Source organism: Prinia subflava, chromosome 4 (genome assembly GCF_021018805.1).
Source record: "Prinia subflava isolate CZ2003 ecotype Zambia chromosome 4, Cam_Psub_1.2, whole genome shotgun sequence".
Lineage (NCBI taxonomy): Eukaryota > Metazoa > Chordata > Aves > Passeriformes > Cisticolidae > Prinia > Prinia subflava.
The window spans coordinates 2,873,498-2,891,704 of NC_086250.1; the positions used below are offsets into that span (position 1 = coordinate 2,873,498).

Sequence of the window (18,207 nt, forward strand, 5' to 3'; positions counted from 1 at the left end):
AAAAAAATCCTCTTTTTTGAGGACTTTTGAGGAAAAATCAAAGTGAACCTATACAAGACTCCAGCACTCCCATGGATTCCCCACACAGGGTAACATGATCTTTAACTCTTAAAAACTTAAAAACTGCCGTGCAAACAAGTGCCTCAGTCTGCCACATGAGCAAAAAAAAAAAAAAAAAGATTACACAGACAAGTACAGAGAGGTTCAGAGAGTGATGTGAGTTTACACAATTTATCCAGTGAAGCATGAAGGATAGAAGTGGAGACTCCAGGATTAGCTGCTTTTAGCCTATGAAGCTTTTGGGGAAAAGGTGTGTATCTAGAGGAAGAAACCTGGATTGCATCTGCTTTGTGCCCAAGTATATATATATATATATATAAATTTTATATATATACACACAAAAAACAGCATCCAGGGGGTTGCACCACGTTCTGGCATTCCCATGATTTACACACCAAGAACCACTAAAAATTCACTAATGCACTCAGTGAAAAATGCCAGTGTTTGCCAGGGGCAGGTAGTTCAAATTACTGTGTCTATCTTACTCTGAGAGGAAAGCCAAGGAAACTTGATTAATATTTTTCCACCAGAAAGAGAAGGGCAGAAACTCTCCTCCTTAGCACGCTCTGGAGGTCAAACTAGATGATGTAATGATCTCCTGTGGTTTTAAACAGGTTTTATAGATTATCTGACTTAAAAATAGACACAATGTTTAAATAATAACATTCTCCTGAAATCGAGTGCCTGGTACAACGAGCCTCCAGTCACTGGCTAAGATCTGGAGGGACCACGACCACACAAAGATTGTAATAAACCAAAGGGAAAATCCAAAATGGAATGCTACTGACTCTCTCCAGCTGAAAAGCAAGTGATATATGTTATCTTCTGTACAGCCTACTGTAGTTAGGTGCTTTTTTCAGGATGTGTCTGCAGGGCAGAACACTCCCAGAACATCCCCACAGCAGCAAGGAGCTCCATCCTCAGCCAAGAGGGACAAAATCCACCTTACAGCTGGAGCCTGGTTCTGCTCAGTGGGATTGCTCCTGCTCACTACACCCAAACTTAGTGTAGTGAGCAGGTTAAACTTTGGTTTAACTCACCACAAGCACAACAACCCAGCTCAGCAAACCTCACCAACTTGCAGGAGCTGCCTGGGAGTCCACTGGCCATCCCTCAATTCCACGAGCCACTGAGCACAGGGACAATGGGAATCAGATTATTTTGCTCATGTGCTTTGACAACAGCAATTTCATTCTATTTACGAAGATAATTCATAAAGCACCACCAAAAGCAGTGCAGAATCCCTTATGAAAATAATCACAGTGATGCAGGATCTTGTTGAAGCACACCATTAATTCTTTGACAGTTAGGGAACAAGCCAAAGACTTTGTGCAAAAGGAGGATTAGCAAGGTCTCAACACACACACATTTCCTTGCACTGAAAATGTGCAAGGAGCAGACCTTATTAAATCAGCATTTCATATGATGCCTTAAAATGATAGCCCCGAGGCAGATTTTTTTGTACTTCAAAAGATAGTTATCACACTACTCCATGTTACAGTCTGGAATAAGAGAAAAATAAATTCCTGTCTAATTGTTCTACCACTGTACACAGGGAGCATTAAATAGTTGCTGTTTCCCACAGCTGTCAAAAACACCCAGACTTTTATTGGCTTTGAGGTGTCACCAGTCTCACACAAAGAGAACAGCTCTAATACAATGCTATGAATTGTCTCCCACTTGGCTACTGAAAATATTTTGAGCAGTAACCTTTTCTGAACCTACCATTCAGCATTTGGGTTGTCTCCATATGTGCCTCAGGGCTATATTGCCTGCTTCTGTGTGTTTAAAGTGCTTCTATTTCTATGCAGAACTTTGTGGTTGTACATTTTATGGCAGTTTTTAAAGTAAGATTGGCATAAAACTGAAAAAAAAAAAAGGGCTGGGGACTTTCTTTCTTGATGTTTAATAATGTTCAAAGCTGTCTGAAAATTTGCTTACCTATAATCATAAAGGACTGAGTAAGTTCCCTGCTTTGCATCCTCTCTGTTTGCAGAGTCCTTGCAGTACAGGCACTATGAAATCATGGCACCCGTGATCCAGATTTGTGTGAGCTCTCCAATGCCTTAACTAACTCAGGGCTTCATGAGAAGAACTGATCCAGAAGCTGTTAGGAACATCTCTTACCACTGAAACCAGCATTTTACTAAATGCTAAAATATGATTAGAGACAGATTACTTGCTGTAGGTTGTTTGACAGCCCAACTTAAAAAATTAGAACCCCCTAAAACCAGAAATATCTGCCAGTGTTCAAACCAAGGTCTCATAACAATTAAGAATGCTGAAAGAACTTGCAGATGTTGCATTCCTCCAAACTTTTCCATCTTATCTCAAATGTTTACAGTAAAAAGAACAGAGATGTTTTCTTCACAGTTTTTATCAATCCTCTCCAGCATTCAAAGCAGCACAATATTCTCCTTTTAATGCCACCAAGTAACCCCCTCTGAACCCCAGGAGATGTTTGCAAAATAATTGTTCCCCCTCACTGCTCCTTTGTTATTGCTTTATTTTTTCCATACTCTTGTTACTTCAGGCAGAAATAACTTAGAGATATTATCACAAATTTACCAAAACAGAATTCATTTTCTTTTAAGTTAGAGTTTTACAATTAAATTGTACATTAGAGCTAAATCTAATGATTTTCAACCTGGCTGAAACTGATTGGCTCACTGAGTCTACAGTTTAATTCTTCCTCTTCTCTCATTTTGCTAACTGGAAGAGAAATGAATCTACCTTCAAGCCTGTTGGAATCAATCTTCTTTTCTCTTTCTCACAATTTATAAGCCAGAGGCTTAAAAAGTGTTCATATCCGCTTTTAACAAGCTGGTTATGTGAGATAAGCACAAGAACATTAATAAAAATAGCTCAGCTTTAAGTCATGAACGTTTTGCAAAAGTAGACCTTAGGAAAAAGAAAATAAATTGTAAAGGCTAATTGTGATTTATACCATGTTACTTTTCCTATACTACCAATTATCAATCATCTCTAAAAGATCCCTTCTTTTATATGCCAGAGTCATAAATGGAAATGCTGCCAGCTCATTCCCAATCAGGGAGACTGCACAGCACAGACAAGCCCCAGTTAGTCCTGGGACCTCTAAACACTGCAGACTGCAGGAGAGGGGTTATTCTTCTCCAGTTATGGACTTTTATTTTTTTATTATAATTATCTTATAATTATATATAAAAACAAAGTTTTTAATTTATTTCTTTAAGTCCTTCACAAAGATTTCACAGCTGTCCCACCCACTGCATTTCAGTATGGTCTACACCATCATTTTTCCACCTTCCTCAATGTCTCCTGAATTCACAAAAACTCTATTTAGGCAATGGCAATACAACCACTGGCACTGAAACTTTTATTACTTCAATTACAACAAAGCAGCTGCTGGTAATAATAACACTACTTAGCATTTATATGCTGCTTTATAGCTTCAAACGCCTGTATAAATATTTGTTAATTAAGCCTCACAAAACTCCTGAGAGTCAGATACTTTTGTGTTTATAAATAGGAAAACTGAGACAGAGACAAAACAGCTGTTTCCAAAATCGAGATTTTTAGATTATTTTTAAAAAAGTGACTGGGGATGTCTGGACAATAACTTTCAGAGTTATAAAAGGACAGCTTAAAATACTCAAAGAACCCAGTGGGACATAAACTCTCATGCTCTAAGCATCCACCTCCTCCAAAAAAAAAATATCAGTGCTGTCCCTGGGAAGACACAGCTCCCTGCTGCCCTAAGCCACTTGCATGTCAACATTCAGTTGTATATAAAAAGTGAGAAAAACTGTAAATTCTAAGTAGAAAAGAGCTCGTTCCACCATGGAAGGCACTCCTGAGAATACCTTCCATTCATATTCAGTAAGACTATTTATTGAAGAGACTTTTCTGATGTGTGTTAGACACCTCTCTCACACAGGGAAAACAAATGCCTACACACACTCTAACACCTCCCAGGAAGGTCTCCAGCTCCAGAACTGCACGATGAGAGCTTAAAATTATTGCCTTGACAAAGAACACAGCATTACAGGGAAGGCATGACTTAACTCACACAGACTTGACTATCCATGTAATTCCACATGCAGCATTTCCCACTGAGAACAGTGGACCTGAAATGCTCCAGAGAAGACATTGGAATAAAGGACACAAAAGGAGAAAAAAAGAATTGTGGTTGGACTATGCAAAAGGTTTACTGCAAGAGGTGCTATGAAGCTGAACATGGAGCAATATGTGCAATTAAAGAGTGATGTAAAACAAAAGGGTGAGGAAAATAGGGGTTAAATAAAGAAACAGAAGAGAAAAAATAAAAATAAAAAGCAGGAGACTAAAGTTATATCAAGACTCAACAGCAGGATGGACCAGAATATGGAAGATGGTGGAGAAACGTGGCTGAGGCAAGTGGAAAAGGGAAACCTGAAGAGTTCAGCCAGGGGCCAGGCTGAGGAGGGACCCTGTGGCTGCAGGGGAGAAGCTGTGGCTGTTCCTTGGCACAGGCATTTCCCACCCAGGGGTGACTTAACCTAAGACACACCAAGGCACAAAGTCCAGATTCCTCACGCTCTCCTGCCCTCTCCATGTGAGACAGCACCAAGAGGCTAATTAACAGTTGGCCCAGGTTTATTAGCCTTAATGAAGTTTGCTGCTAGAACAGAAACAGATTCCATCCTCTTCCTCCCAGCCCTCTGCCCTGGACCAGGCTCTACCCCTGAACACAGGAAGGGAAGGAAACAGAAAGATGAAACATTACACCAAGGGCTGCGAGAGCACAGGAAGAATTGCAATGCAATAAATAATGCTGGAAGTGGAGCAGAGAATAAATAATTCCACTTTGGGAAAAGCCACTCTGAGATGAGATTGAAGGGAAAGGAGAAAACACATGTATTTAATACTCAGCCTGCCACCCAGTTGTGAATGTGAAACCCAGATGTATATTTTTATCTCCAGCTGAAGGCAGAACAATGCACTCACAGCCTTCTCAAGACATGTTTTGCAAAGCTGAAAATTACTCTGGAGGCACAACTAGAAATGGTTGTGCCATTTTTTAAATGACACAGAAGATCATCAAGCTAAATTTTATTGCCACACGATATCACATGATGTAATTTAATTTCCTTGGATTTTCCTTGCATTATCCTTGCCAGATCATTGAGTTCTCCATGTATCTGAGTGCATAAGACAATGTACAAGACAAACGTCTCACTCCCTGTACAAAGGTCTCACATTCACATGCTCTGAGTAATAGAACAGCTCATTCAAAAATATTTTTATGATGTACACTGGGATTCTCACAGGCACTGAACTCTTGAAGCAAATCCCTGCATTAACCAGATACTAACACCCAGAAACACCAAGTGTCTTTCTAATCCCTTATGGAGTAGGAAAAAAAATAAAGCTTTCTTCAGGCTAATTACTTCAAATTATATTTTACATTGGAAACAAAGAGATCTTTGTCTCAGGAAACAGAGAAGACTACACCTCAGACACACTGTGGAAACAAACAAAAAGATCAGTGGCCTCGAAAGAAGGAAGAGTACATTAGAAGGAAGAGCAAAGTCCTCAGTTTTCATGAAAGGAGCATTCAGAGGGATGAATTGAGCCCTCTCAACCACCCCAGAAGGAAAGAACGTGCACATTAACCAAAGTCCACATTTCAGGTGAAGGACAATTCACTAGGACCTTTAACAGAACAAAGCACAGCAACACCAAAGTCAAAAGTCAACAACATAAAGTCAAAACATCCACAAAACTGGGATAATCTCACCAGGTATCTGCAAGAATCGAGGAGGAGATGAACTTCTGTGAGCTCATGTGTTTCTCGTGTTTATTCCAACAAGTTTGGTGCAGCTGCTCTGGGGAGGGGCGTTAAAAACCATTTTCAATTGGGTTTATCTAATGGACAACAAGTGCTGCTAAAACCTCACTTGCAGCTCCTCTTTGCACCTGAGACAACTTCTGGAGGGTGAGGGGAGGAGAAGGGGGAAGCAGCAATCCTAGTGTTGATTTTCTACTCGGTCAAATCTTTAAAAGTGCGTTTACATGCAGGAATCAAAGTGATAAATACAAATCCACCAGGAGCCGCTTCTTTATTTTCCAGTTACAAACATTCCTGAGCTACAGAAAATAAGAGAAACTCTTGTAGTGCGTTTATCTGAAGCAAAGTCCAGCCCCAAGAACCAGCTCTGGCAGGTTCACAATTAATTCAGCTGAATGCAGTTCCCCTGCACTCATGGAAAGCTTGAAAGGAATCAGGTGTTCCCTTACCTGCAGGGGTAATCTATAAAATCCATGAACTGTAACATTTTGGATTATAAAAAGACAAATCCTCTAATGTAAAACCAATGCATTATTGAAAAGAAAAAGAAAATAAACAAAAACTCCAAACAAAATAAAATCAATAATGAAATTAAACAATGAAAAGACCAAAAACCCCAAACAACCACGTTATCTGTATGAAACCTTTTTGAAGTTACTGGACATTCATAACACCTCCCTTCACTCAACAAATACCATTCTTAAAATTGCTAAATTTATTAATTATTCTATTGAAATACTCAAAGTTTTCACAGTATTCCAGGAGAATGGTTTAATCATTTTTGTGTTTCTATGTGTTTTTTGCTATTCTTTTTTCCTCTGTAGCTTTACAGAGAACCTAACAATTTCCATGGTTGGTAAAGTGACAACTTGAGTGAGGCTTTGAGAACAAAGGCAAGTGGAATCCCCTGTCAGCACACCACAGTAATGAAGACGCCTGTCATGCATCAGAAAACTACAGAACAAAAAAAAATCCCACAGAAATGGATAACTTCATGGAAAATACTAACTCTGCACCTTTGAGGCTAGAGACATCTGCTAACTTGGTCTATTCAGGATGCACAAGGTCGCTGAAGCCTATTCATCCAAAGACAATGGTAATAAATGCAAAGAAAGTAATTTGTAATTTGCTATTTCCATGTCAGATCTTAACCCTGTGGAGATTCACAGCATGCCTAACTTTAATTACCGAGACAGTGGCATGGAGAGGGGAGGGAAGAAAGGACTGGAAGCGTTCAGCTAGTAGCAATTCAAGGCCCTGAGTTGACTAATATTTAAAAATGTTACTAAAACTCAGTTACAATCAGAGGCATGTGTTAGTGATTGCAGGCTCATGGCCACAGCTCGAAATGAAACAGGCCTCAAAAAGCTAATGCTAACAACATTTCCATTTGTGATTCATTTTTTTTATCCCCCAGAGTCAATGACACAAAATCAGGAAGGAGAAAAAGAAAGATGTGGAGGCTGCTTCTTCCCACATCATCATGGTGTTTCCAAGAAGGCTGTGACTGTAAGAGACACCTTTACCCTCCAGCACAGTGACTGCAGAGCATTGTTTTATAAACAGTTGTGCAAATGTTTTCTACACACACCCCAAACAGTGTCACTGGCTTAGGTGAAACCTTGAATGACTTTATACCTAAATTCCTCTATGAGGAGAAACGCCGTGGTGGCTCGGGGCTGCACTAACAGCTGAAGCTCCTGGCAAAACAAAGTGCAGATGATAGCCACCATCTAATTTGGAATTCAGGGTGGAAAACTGAAATTCCTGGGTATCAGAGTTAAATAAAAAGCTGTGAAAAACTGAATGTCATTGTTTTGGATGAATAAATTAGTGGATGAATCAAAGTCCAACTCTGGAGTTAAGATAAAATGGCACCAGTTACAGCCCCTCCCCAAAAGCAGGAATTCTAGTTGCTTCTGGTTTGAATAATGGAAAAGCTGGAGAACTAGCACTGAAAACAAGAAATGGACCTCTTAGATATCGAATTTTCACACTGAAAAATATACTTTGAATGGAGATACAAGGATCAGGCCACACATGCTGCACTGTAAGCAATGCAGCTTCAAGGTGTTAAAGGTCTTTTTTTTCTGGCCACCAGCCCCACAGCAGAGAGAGGAGTCTGGAGGGCTCACAGACCAAAGGGCTTCAAAACTGTCTTTGAAAAACTCTTGTGCATTGATCAGTCATTCACTGTAGGAGAAGAGATGCAGGAATTGTAACCACGAATAGAAGAGCAACAAGTGGTAGACACTGAAACCAAAGTTAGCCAGCACTTTATTAGTGCAATCCTTGTTGTGTGGACTTCAAGTCTTCTCTTATCTCCCCACAGTAACTGAAGAATTCTTATATATTTAATCTATTTTGACCCTTGGGGCTTCAATTATGTGACTTCAGATGTTAGATTTTAATAAGCTGTCACCCACAGGGGAAAAAATGCAGTAGTTAATGTGACTGCTTCACCATTTACAGCTGGACTGTGGACAGAAAAAAACCCAACCATATTTCAAGAATTTAGTTGTCACCAAGTGGAAAACTTCAGTACTTTTTTCCATCTGTGCATTTCACAGCAGGAGTAAGTAACTTCAGATGAATCTTGCCCTCTCCATTACTGCTGTATATAAGTAGCACCTAATCATTACTGGGTGTTGCTGCTCGTGGGGCGTCACCTCCCTCCAAATAAATCTAATGGGCTGCTTTGTCTGCTTTGGGAGTCACAGAATCACTCAGAAACATGCACTCGGAGCCATGAGAAGGCATAACTCATCATAACTCACCACGCCAGCCTCCACGAGTGTGTGACAGCACAAGCCAGCTGCACAGCCTGAGCCCAAAGCCTCTTCCACTTGCACAGTAAAGGCCAGCACAGCCCCAGGCTGCTCCCGAGGAGCCCTGAGCACAGGATCTCCTTACGTGGGTGCTAACAATGCCACACTCCCCTGAACTGTGAATCACAGGCGTCTCCTTACGCCTTGGAAACTCCGTGAGCTCTTTGCTGTCCCCACTTGCTGAGAGGAAATCAACTCCCTGCAAGCCCAGGAGAGGTTTCTTCTCCTCACAGGGCAGCGTTTCCAGGGGTATTCCAGGGAAAGGAGACCGGCCACACGGTGCTGATTAAGTGTTTCCAGTTGCTAACAACAAAAATGGGCATTTTTATGTTCTCCCCTGTAAGCAACTTTTGTAGCTGACATATAGACATTGCACAATCACAAAGGAGAAGAAGGACAGGCAATAGGAAGGGAGGAGGACCACATTTTTGATGATGAAGGAGAGGAGTAGTTAAAATATGATCTGTGCTGCAAAGGCATGAGAGATCCATCATTTGGTTAATATTTTAGCAGGCACAATGCAGAGGAGCAACACTTCTACCTTCAGTACCTCACCTCAAGTAAACAAAGCAGACTCCACCAAAGGTCACACCACTGGAGGGTACAGGACTCGCGAGCCAAGGCAAAGCACGATTTCTGAGTGGGAGGATTGGTTCTCAAACAACATCCTTAAGAAAAACCTGTTCCACCCTTTCTCCTATTGCCTGCTACTGGCTCGAAAGTGTGCTTTAGTGGAAGCTGCAACATCTCGCTTTTCGTGGATACGACGCAAACCCTACCGAGATCACAGGGGGGGTGGGGGACAGGAACCTTAAATTATCCCTCAAAATGTCACGAACCTGTGCAAGGTGTGCCCGGGTCAGTGGCACACTGGCGGTGCGTGTCACGGCGATGAGAGGGGCAGAAGGAGCCAAGGGAAAGTTACCGGAGAGAATGAAAGGGCTGAGCGGCGGGGGAGATGAAACACAGCAGGGGAGAGCACCAAACAAACGCGGGCATTCAACAGGATTATCCCACCCCAAAGCTGCTCTTTGCCCGCTACCAGCGGCAGAGAACCACCGGGGGAAAAAAATACGCCGGTAAGGACTGAAAGACGAGTCACCTGGTGGAAGGTGAGGCGGGAGGAGGAGGAGGGCAGCGGCACGCATGGTGCCCTCTGCGGGCTCCGGCGGGGATGCCCAGCCCCGGTGCCAGCCCGGCGGGCAAGGTGCGAGCAGGTGCGGCGGTACAGCAGCTCCGGGAGAGCACACCCGGGCACACACACACCTACACACAAACCTACACACACCTACACACACCTACACACACCGAGGGCTTCGTGGTTGTGCAGCCAGGCGGGGGAAAAGCCGCAGCAGTGACCACTGTCCCCAAGGGCCGGCAGGGACTCCTCAGCGCCCTGTCCGGGCTCAGGGCGGCGGCAGCGCCCGGGGCAGCGGGGCCGGGGAGTGCCCGCAATCCGCCCTGCGGCGGCCGCCCGGGCGGCTTTTGGGAACAACGCGGGGGCTCGACACCGGGGGGAAAGCCCATCCCGCCCCGCCAGCCCCCTTACCCTTACCTTGCCCCGAGTCCTCCTCCCGGCCCGGTGGGCTCCGGGCAGGGCGCGGGGGCTCCGCTCCGCTCCGCGCCGCCAACGAAGTGCGGGAGCGGGGCGGGCGGCGGAGCAGCCGCGGCGAGCGGAGCGGAGCCGAGAGGAGCCGAGCTCCCTCTGCCGGGCACCCGCCCCGCCCCGGCCCCGGCCCCGGTCCCGGTCCCGGCCCCAGCCCCGGCCGGGGCGGGCCCGCCGAGGGCAGCGCGGAGCTCCCGCGCCGGCGGAGCGGCCGCTGCGGGCTCTGCGCGCTGCGGGGCCGCCTCCATCCCCTCCATCCCCCTCATCTCCCGGCTCACGGCAGGCAGAGGTGCTGAGAGCAGCGCCCCGGAGCTGGGCTGAAAGGTGGGAGTTTGAAATGATCGTAAGCATTTACCAAAAAATAAAATTTAAAAAAAAATAAAATAAAAAAAAATTCAACACGAGGTCACACGCCAAACCTACCACGACTCCAAAGCAACATCCTTCTCCGAAGAAGTAGATGTAGCTAAAGCACCTTTGGAACGACTGGTCTACGAGAACAAAAGTCCCCCGTCTTCGCTTGAAATCCCGGATGAAATCTGCCAGCTGTTTATGTTGTTTCCATCTGGCACCGCATTCCTCCCCACTCTGACAATTTACACGTGGCTGTCGCTCAGCGCAGGGGACGGTCCCTATGGGCAAGGCTTGCAGGTAGGCAAAGTCCTCACGCCACTCTGCTAGCACAGTCGGGATTGCTGTAATGAGCTACTTCCCCTCCTAAAACCGGGCTGTTCCACGAGAATCTGCTTTCACTGATTGCTCTTTCAAATAAGTTTTTGCCTTATGTGACTCCAGAGAAAAGCTAGAAAGCATAAATCTTTTAACAGCATCAGACATAGAAAAGAATCTCTGTTCAGGTGGTGCACAGGAGAGCTAATCTGATTTTTGAGGTTCTGCTCCTGATTTTTGATAGGATTCAATCGCCGATCCAGAAAGATTTACACACCTGCTCAGTTACGTTCCCGAGGCTCCCTCCAGGCTTCACCAAGATCCCCATGGAAGATCAGAATCACATCTGGACCAAACAGCAATTTCCACTGAGGTTATCCAAAGGGAGCAACAGGTCCTTGATGCTGCAAAGTTCCTGTGATTCCAGGCCCTCTCCAAAAACCTGCAGAGGAAAATCACAAACTCACGAAAGAGCAGCTGCCTGCTGAAATTGCCACTCAGTTCCAAGAACCCAGACTCGGCAGGTCCGTGCTTTTTATAGCGCTCCGTGACTCATTTGCAGAAGCAGGTGAGGTCAGAGCCATCGCTGCCAGAGCCCTGCCCCTGACGGCTCCTCCAGGGAGGACACGGATTTCCCCGGCTTTGATAAAAAGGACAGGACCATAGCGCTGCTCAGCTGCTGTTTGCATTAATTTGGCTGCAGAATCTCTTCTCGAGCGGTGCTAGTCCATCCTGGACGCGGTGTTTGCCGGCAAACCTCGCTGCAATCAGGTGTGAGCTCTGCCCAGGGGGTTGTTTAGCCAGGCTCTGGCAGGCTGGGGCTGAGGGCAGCAGTGAAGTTCACCGTGGGCTCCTGAGAAGCAGCAGCAGCACAGAGTAACCTGAGCCTGCTCACCAGCCTGGGAGAGGTGGGGCCTCACTCCGCAATTGCTTAGGAGTTCACCTTAACCCTGCTTAGAGGAAACAAAAGAGAGAGAGAGAAAAGCAGTTCTGCCAAGTTCCCCTTCCTGGCTCTGAGCTGGCAGAGCCCCTTGTGCTACATCTTCTACCAGTCCTGTCTTTGCTATTTTCCTGGTCTAGAAAGTCCTCTACAAAACAGGAAAGCACCAAAAAAACCCCCAACCATCCAACCAACCAACCAACCAAAAAAAAAAAAACCAAAACAAAACAAAAAAAAAACAAAAAAAACAAAAAAACAAACAAAAAAACCCCCAAAAAAACCACCACAACACCCCACCAAACCACCAAAAAAGAAAAACCACAAAATCCACAAAAAACCAACAACAATAAAAAAACCACCACGATAAAAACCCACAAACAAAAAAAACCCAAAACGACAACAACCAAAAAAAAAAACCCACAAAAAAACCAAAACCGACAACAACCAAAAAAAAAAAAAAAAAAAAAAAAAAAAAAATCAAAAAAACCCACCAAAAAAACCCTGAAACAAATCCACTTCTACGTACCCAAACAAGCATTGAAATGTACAGATATCATACACTTTCCTAGCTTGTTTCCAACAAACCTTCAAGTCTTTAAAGCATCTGATAATGGAGAGGCTACCTGGGTAATTGCTGTGAATGAAACTTACAGGAACACCGACATTTCCAAACTGTGCCAGATGCCTTACTCACACTCCCTAGGTAAATAATAACAGTAATTGATACTTAAAAGTGCTTACCCCATGAGAGGTAGAAAGAAATACGAGAGATTCTCTTAAAGAGAAGACTGGGGACGGCTTCAGTCCTTGGCAGAAGCAAACAGTGCCTCTCTTCCCCCTTTTTCCTGGACAGAAGCCCAAGCCCACCCCCTGCTCCAATTCCCCTTGACAAAGGACAGAACACAAATGCAGAAGACCACTGTGGGCTGGTAATTTTTGTTTGGTTTCACTTGGAAAGAAAACATTTTAAAGGAACAGGAACAATAAAGAGGAAAGAAAGTGGGATGTGAGAATGAGAGAAGGGAAACCAGAACGATAAATGGGAGAAAGATTTGGGGAAGAATAAATTCCATTTCTGTTCTCTATGACTTTTCTTTGAGATGTGTACAGTAGGTATGGAAACACAGAAGGGCTCAGTTCGTGCAGCATTAGCAAGCCCAGAGATTTCAGGCAAGCTGCTGACACTGGAATTTCCACTCTCGTTGAAAGCGGACACCACTGTATCCATAGAGCTCTCAGAAGAAAAATACACAAAGCGAGCCTGGGTCTTCCATTGATTTTCAGGCACGTGCAGCTCAGTGAGAAACAGCAGGATTGTTCCTGATTTAGGTCATAAAAATGCAAGATAAACCCAGAGGAATCCACAGCAAATGAGAGAAACAAGAGACTGGCTTTTGCTCCATGCTTTATGCTATGAAAAACAAAGACAAAATATTTATTTGCTGCTGAAGTGAAATTATAGAATATATTTTGAATCACGGCTAAACGTGGTACTGTCTATAAAACTCTGCAGGCAAGAGGATCTGAAGAACAACCATAGAGGTTTTTCTAGTCCCAAAGCAATTTGTAGTTTGATTGGGAGTTTCTTTTGGGTGGGTCTGGTTTTAAAGTATTCTGCTTAAATATGTCATCCTTTGTGTCAAAAATATATGTGTATGTATATTAAGACCATTTTTAGAAGACACTGAGTGAATGTGGTTAATAGTTCTAAATTCAGATTTACTATTTGAGTAGCAAATCTATGAATAACACAATGACCTCAAAATTGGTGAGGTCTAAACATGTTCAGGACATTCTATACACTTCTACATTAATTAAGAAGCTGGGGTCTACTACCCAAAAAAATACCTTTGTACAAACCTTCTAATGTGTTTGGGTTTGATTCCCCTGCCCAGAAGTAAAAAAAAAAGGAATATAAAAAGGTTATTAAAAGACCTCTCCTCATTAGCTGATTCCTTTATTGAAAAGCTTGCAATTAGTTGATTAATATGATATTACAGAAACTACTACTTGCAGTTTCTTGAATCACCTTTCTAAGGAAGGTTGGTTCAGGCAAATGAAATAAAGCAGGCCAGAGAGCTACCAACAATCCAAATGTGAAAAAGAAGGAGGAGCTCAGTGTATCTGAAATCCTCACAAAAACTGAACTCCAGGCTCAGTTCTGAACCAGAGGGAAAATGTCTGGAGTGCTCCTGGCTGACTCGCACACTCTGTCCCAGGGACAGAGCCAAAGCTGCACAAAGAATTCCCAGAATCTCATTTCCACACAAGGAATGAGTCTTCAGAAGAGCTCGGGGATATGGCAGGGGATGTGTCAGGTGAGAGTGAGGTGTCTCTCAGAGTGCCTCATGGAATGGAACTCCACGGAGGCTCCCAGTGGCTGTGACAGATAAAACTGCCTCAAAGAGCTGTCGTGAGTCACTGTGCCCGAGTGATAATGAGGGACCGCTCTGTACAGCAGGAAAGTTTGGTGTTGTTACAGAAATAAAACACTCAAGGGTTTGCTCATGGTCCTTATGGTGCCTGCATTCCCAAGTCAGGGAGCTTGGAGTTACATCTCCTGGGTGTTCTGGCCTCTGTTATAAGGAGTTTGCATCAGTAAATGTACACCTTCCATGTCTGTGCCCTAGTCTAGGGGTTTACAGATTTTTATTCCATGTTCCTCATTATTGTTACAGCCGTGAGGGAGATTATTTGACGGAGCTGACTGAGATAAATGAACCAACTCTTCATCCTGAGCACAAAACTCTCCAGCCTGAAGCTGCCCCAACTGATGAGTTCAAAACTTGCCATCCAGCTGTTCTGACTACTGATGCATCAATTACAAACCGTGTAATTTGTGGCTAGGGCTGAAGCTGAATGTGTGATGATAAAAGGCCTTGCAGTAAGACAAGGGCTCCGTGAGGTTATGAATTATCTGGCTGTTCTCCCTGCACCATCCTGCCTGGATTGCAATCAGCCAGTGGAGCAATGCAGAGGACCTTCCTCCCTCTGGAGCCATGGGGAGTGCTGCCATTTATTTCAGAAGGAATAGAATCAGCCCCAAACCCTTAATTTGCACATTACTTAATCTCTGTACTGAGAGCTGGTTGCCTGACACTTCGATTTGGAAGTCAAAGACTCTCTCCTGAAAGAAACCTGAAATTATTATCTTTGCCATAATTTGGACAAAACTCAGCAGGTTTGTGATTGCTAGATTTTGATCTGTCACCTTTCAAGAGCCACACTGTGTTTGATGAATGAGACTCTAGTTGAATTCAAGCAAATAAATTGCAGGTTACAAAGCAAACTGAAATGTTCTGTTTTGATGCTTCCACGTTCCTATCTTACAGAGACAAAAAAGAAACAAGACATAAACAATCAGTTATTTTATATCTACACTCTGCTTTTTATAGGGAAGCCTGACAGGTGTGTTTTATTACAAATGGATGTTTATTGATAGAGAGATAGAGCATTAAACCTCAGATATTTCTTTTCCCTTGTATCATTACCATAAGAAAGGAAAGAGGGCGGGTACAAAAATATATATATAACTACTAGAAACCAAATCATTTGTTTTGCCAGGATTTATAGAAGTTTCTGTTTTTTTGTTTCTCTTCTAGGGTTTTGAGCTCTACTTCTGTGTTGGAGGGGGTCACTCTTAACCATGTGGCTCATCCCAAAGTCTTCAGCATTCTTGAGTGGAGCATTTGAGATCAATACATTTCTTTAATAATCACAAGGTGTTGATAAAAAAGATGCTGACATTTTTATTTGGATTTAAGGTTTGTAGATTTCATGTTTCTTATCAGAAATGTCAGAGGGAGAGGCTTTCTTCTTGTAACAAATCACAAAGATTTGAGGCTTTCACAAGATGAAGTTAAGCTTCTGAGAAACATATCAAATATTATTACCACAATAATAAAATCATTAGATTGAACAGAACTACTTTGTAAACTGTTTTTTGGGGGTTTTTTTAATTGTTAATTGTGCTGAACTTTTATTTTGAAAATAGCCATCCTGGTTCCTGTTTTTAAAGACAGAAGGGCCTTGTTCAACTGTCCAAACTAATTAGAGAACATGCTGGTCACCTGAAATTCTGGATTTGCATATGCTTGCTTAGTTCTGATTAAATAATTATTTCATTAACTGAGGGAGCTAATGAATAATGCTGATATCAATTTCTTGGTCACATAGGTCTTGCCACAAACCTCAGAATTGCCTCACAAACTCAACCAGACTCAACAAGTTTTTTCTTTCCTGCAGAAGGTGCCCACAAGATAGACTCATTTCAATCCAGTTTTCAGAAAAAAATATGTAATGCCCAAGTTCATAATTGCTTCAGTCCATGACAGATGTGGCAGGTCTACAGCTGTATTACTTGATTTTGCCTTAAAGCACCCCAGTCCCTGTGGTAATATCAATATTTGAAATACACATAGTACCAAATCAAGGAAGCCCTTCCCTGAGCTTGTCACACGTAAGAAACAGCTAAAAATAATTAAAAGGGAGATTAAACTCCATGGCTGTTATCATCATTAGTCGGCCAGTGATGGATTTCCTACTGAGGTGGTCACAACTATTTGCTCAGATATTCTGAGGCAAGAAGTTCCCCACCACAGCACACCTTCTGCTTTCTTGAACAGAAATGGCTGGGGCATGGAAATAGTACTTGGGAAAACTCCTTTTTGGAGGTCCCTGCCTTTTACCAGAGCTGGAAGGAGAGGTCTTTGAGAGCACTATGCTTTAAGGGCTCTCCTACCATCAGCTCCTGTAGCTGAACCTAATTTTCCCTTCGTTTTAGAGCTGAGCAAAATCACAGGGCAGAATCATGTGTTACAGCCATATGGCATAGCAATTTCTATACAGATAGCAGCAACAAGCTAATAGTCTGTGGATTCTGACATAGTTATAGCCCTGGTATAATGATGCAGGAGGACAGCAGAGTGGGGACATGAGATGCAGTCCAGTGAAATACAGGCACAGAATGACACCAAAGATTTCAGGGTGATAAACCATTCACCCCAGAGAATGAGCCAGGCAGAGCTTATTTCATATTAATTAGATAATTTGGAGGGTGAATATTTGTGTATTGTCACTGTACTACAACTAATTAACTGTGTTGTGTATTACTTAGCATGTTAAGATTTTAATTAAACTAAAAAAATCCTTGGCTTGTATGTTCCTCCTTCACCAATAACAAGATTTTGCACGTAAAACTCTCTCCATCAGTCCTTCATATTCTTCCTTTCCTTTATATGGTGATGCCACAAAACTTTTCCTACTCCTTTGTGAATAAGTGCACTCACTGACACAGTGATGGGCCTAAATAATTTCTGTGCTCCCTGGAGGCAGTAAGAGGCAGCCATTTGCCCCCCAAAAATCAGATGTGTGTCCTTCAGGACAGACAGCCCCTGCCCTGGATATCACAGGCACACTGTGCATGTGGGACTTGCAGAGCTCCCCTCCCCTCCATTCCCCCATGAATCCAGGGAGCAGCACCTCTCCTTCCCTCCACAACCCTACACACAAGGGGGTGATGAGGGGAAGGGGTACAGGGTGGGGAAAAGCCACCATGCCACATTGCAGGTGACAGGCACAGTGGCAGAAAGGGTCCCACGAAGCATCTCCTGCTCCATCACCGCCTCTGCACCACGGAAAACTGGAGAAACCTGAGCTGCCCTCCCCTCCTGACCCCTGCCAGGCTGCTTTTCAATGAGCTGAAGGAAGAAATTGAGCTTGCACACAACGATAGCCACCCTGTTTGTTCACACAAACATTTTCCCACATCTTCTGTGGATTCACTTTTAATAAGGGTGAGATTTTCAAGGCTGGTTCTTGTCCTCAGGCCTCTATAGGTATCCAGTGCCTAGCACAGCCAGGGCTCTGTGCTGAGAAAAGTCTCTGTATCCTACCAAATCAGGCGAAACTGTGACAAAAATAATGTCAGCCCTTCCTCTTTCCACGAGCGATGTTAAAAGAATAAGCAAGTACTTGGCCAAGAGAATTTCTTCTTCCTTTGGAGTGGTGTCAGCCAGCAGAATTCACCACTCCAAAGAGCACCCGGACTGCTGTTGAATTTAAAAAAGGGGGCTTGAATGGTCTCGATCAGGCGATGCTTGTGGCTGGTGCAGCTGTATGGAGACAAAAGGAAAAGCTGAGGAGGACTGAAACCCTGATAGAATGACACGGGTGATTTAACCCCTAGAATGAGCAAGCTAAGGACTGCGGACACACTCGTGAGGCAGATATTTCTGGACTGTAATAAACTAGGAAGAGAAGGAATGGAGTTAATCCCCAAGTAAAATAAACA

At 43.5% G+C, this 18,207-nt stretch overlaps 1 protein-coding gene across 12 annotated transcripts in view; it reads right to left on the reverse strand.

Annotated features, from left to right (window-relative positions):
- The window catches only part of EPS8 (EGFR pathway substrate 8, signaling adaptor), a 127,793-nt gene extending 115,837 nt beyond the window's left edge, over nt 1–11,956 (reverse strand). For 5 of the 12 annotated variants that reach the window (XM_063395167.1, XM_063395166.1, XM_063395157.1 and 2 more), the window contains exon 1: nt 10,730–11,956. The gene's annotated coding sequence lies outside the window, so the exon portion shown is untranslated. Of the gene's footprint in view, nt 1–8,785; nt 9,004–10,255; nt 10,377–10,729 lie in introns of those variants that run through there. The other 7 variants (XM_063395168.1, XM_063395162.1, XM_063395169.1 and 4 more) reach the window with 5 other exon arrangements.
- Nucleotides 11,957–18,207: the final 6,251 nt, after the last annotated feature.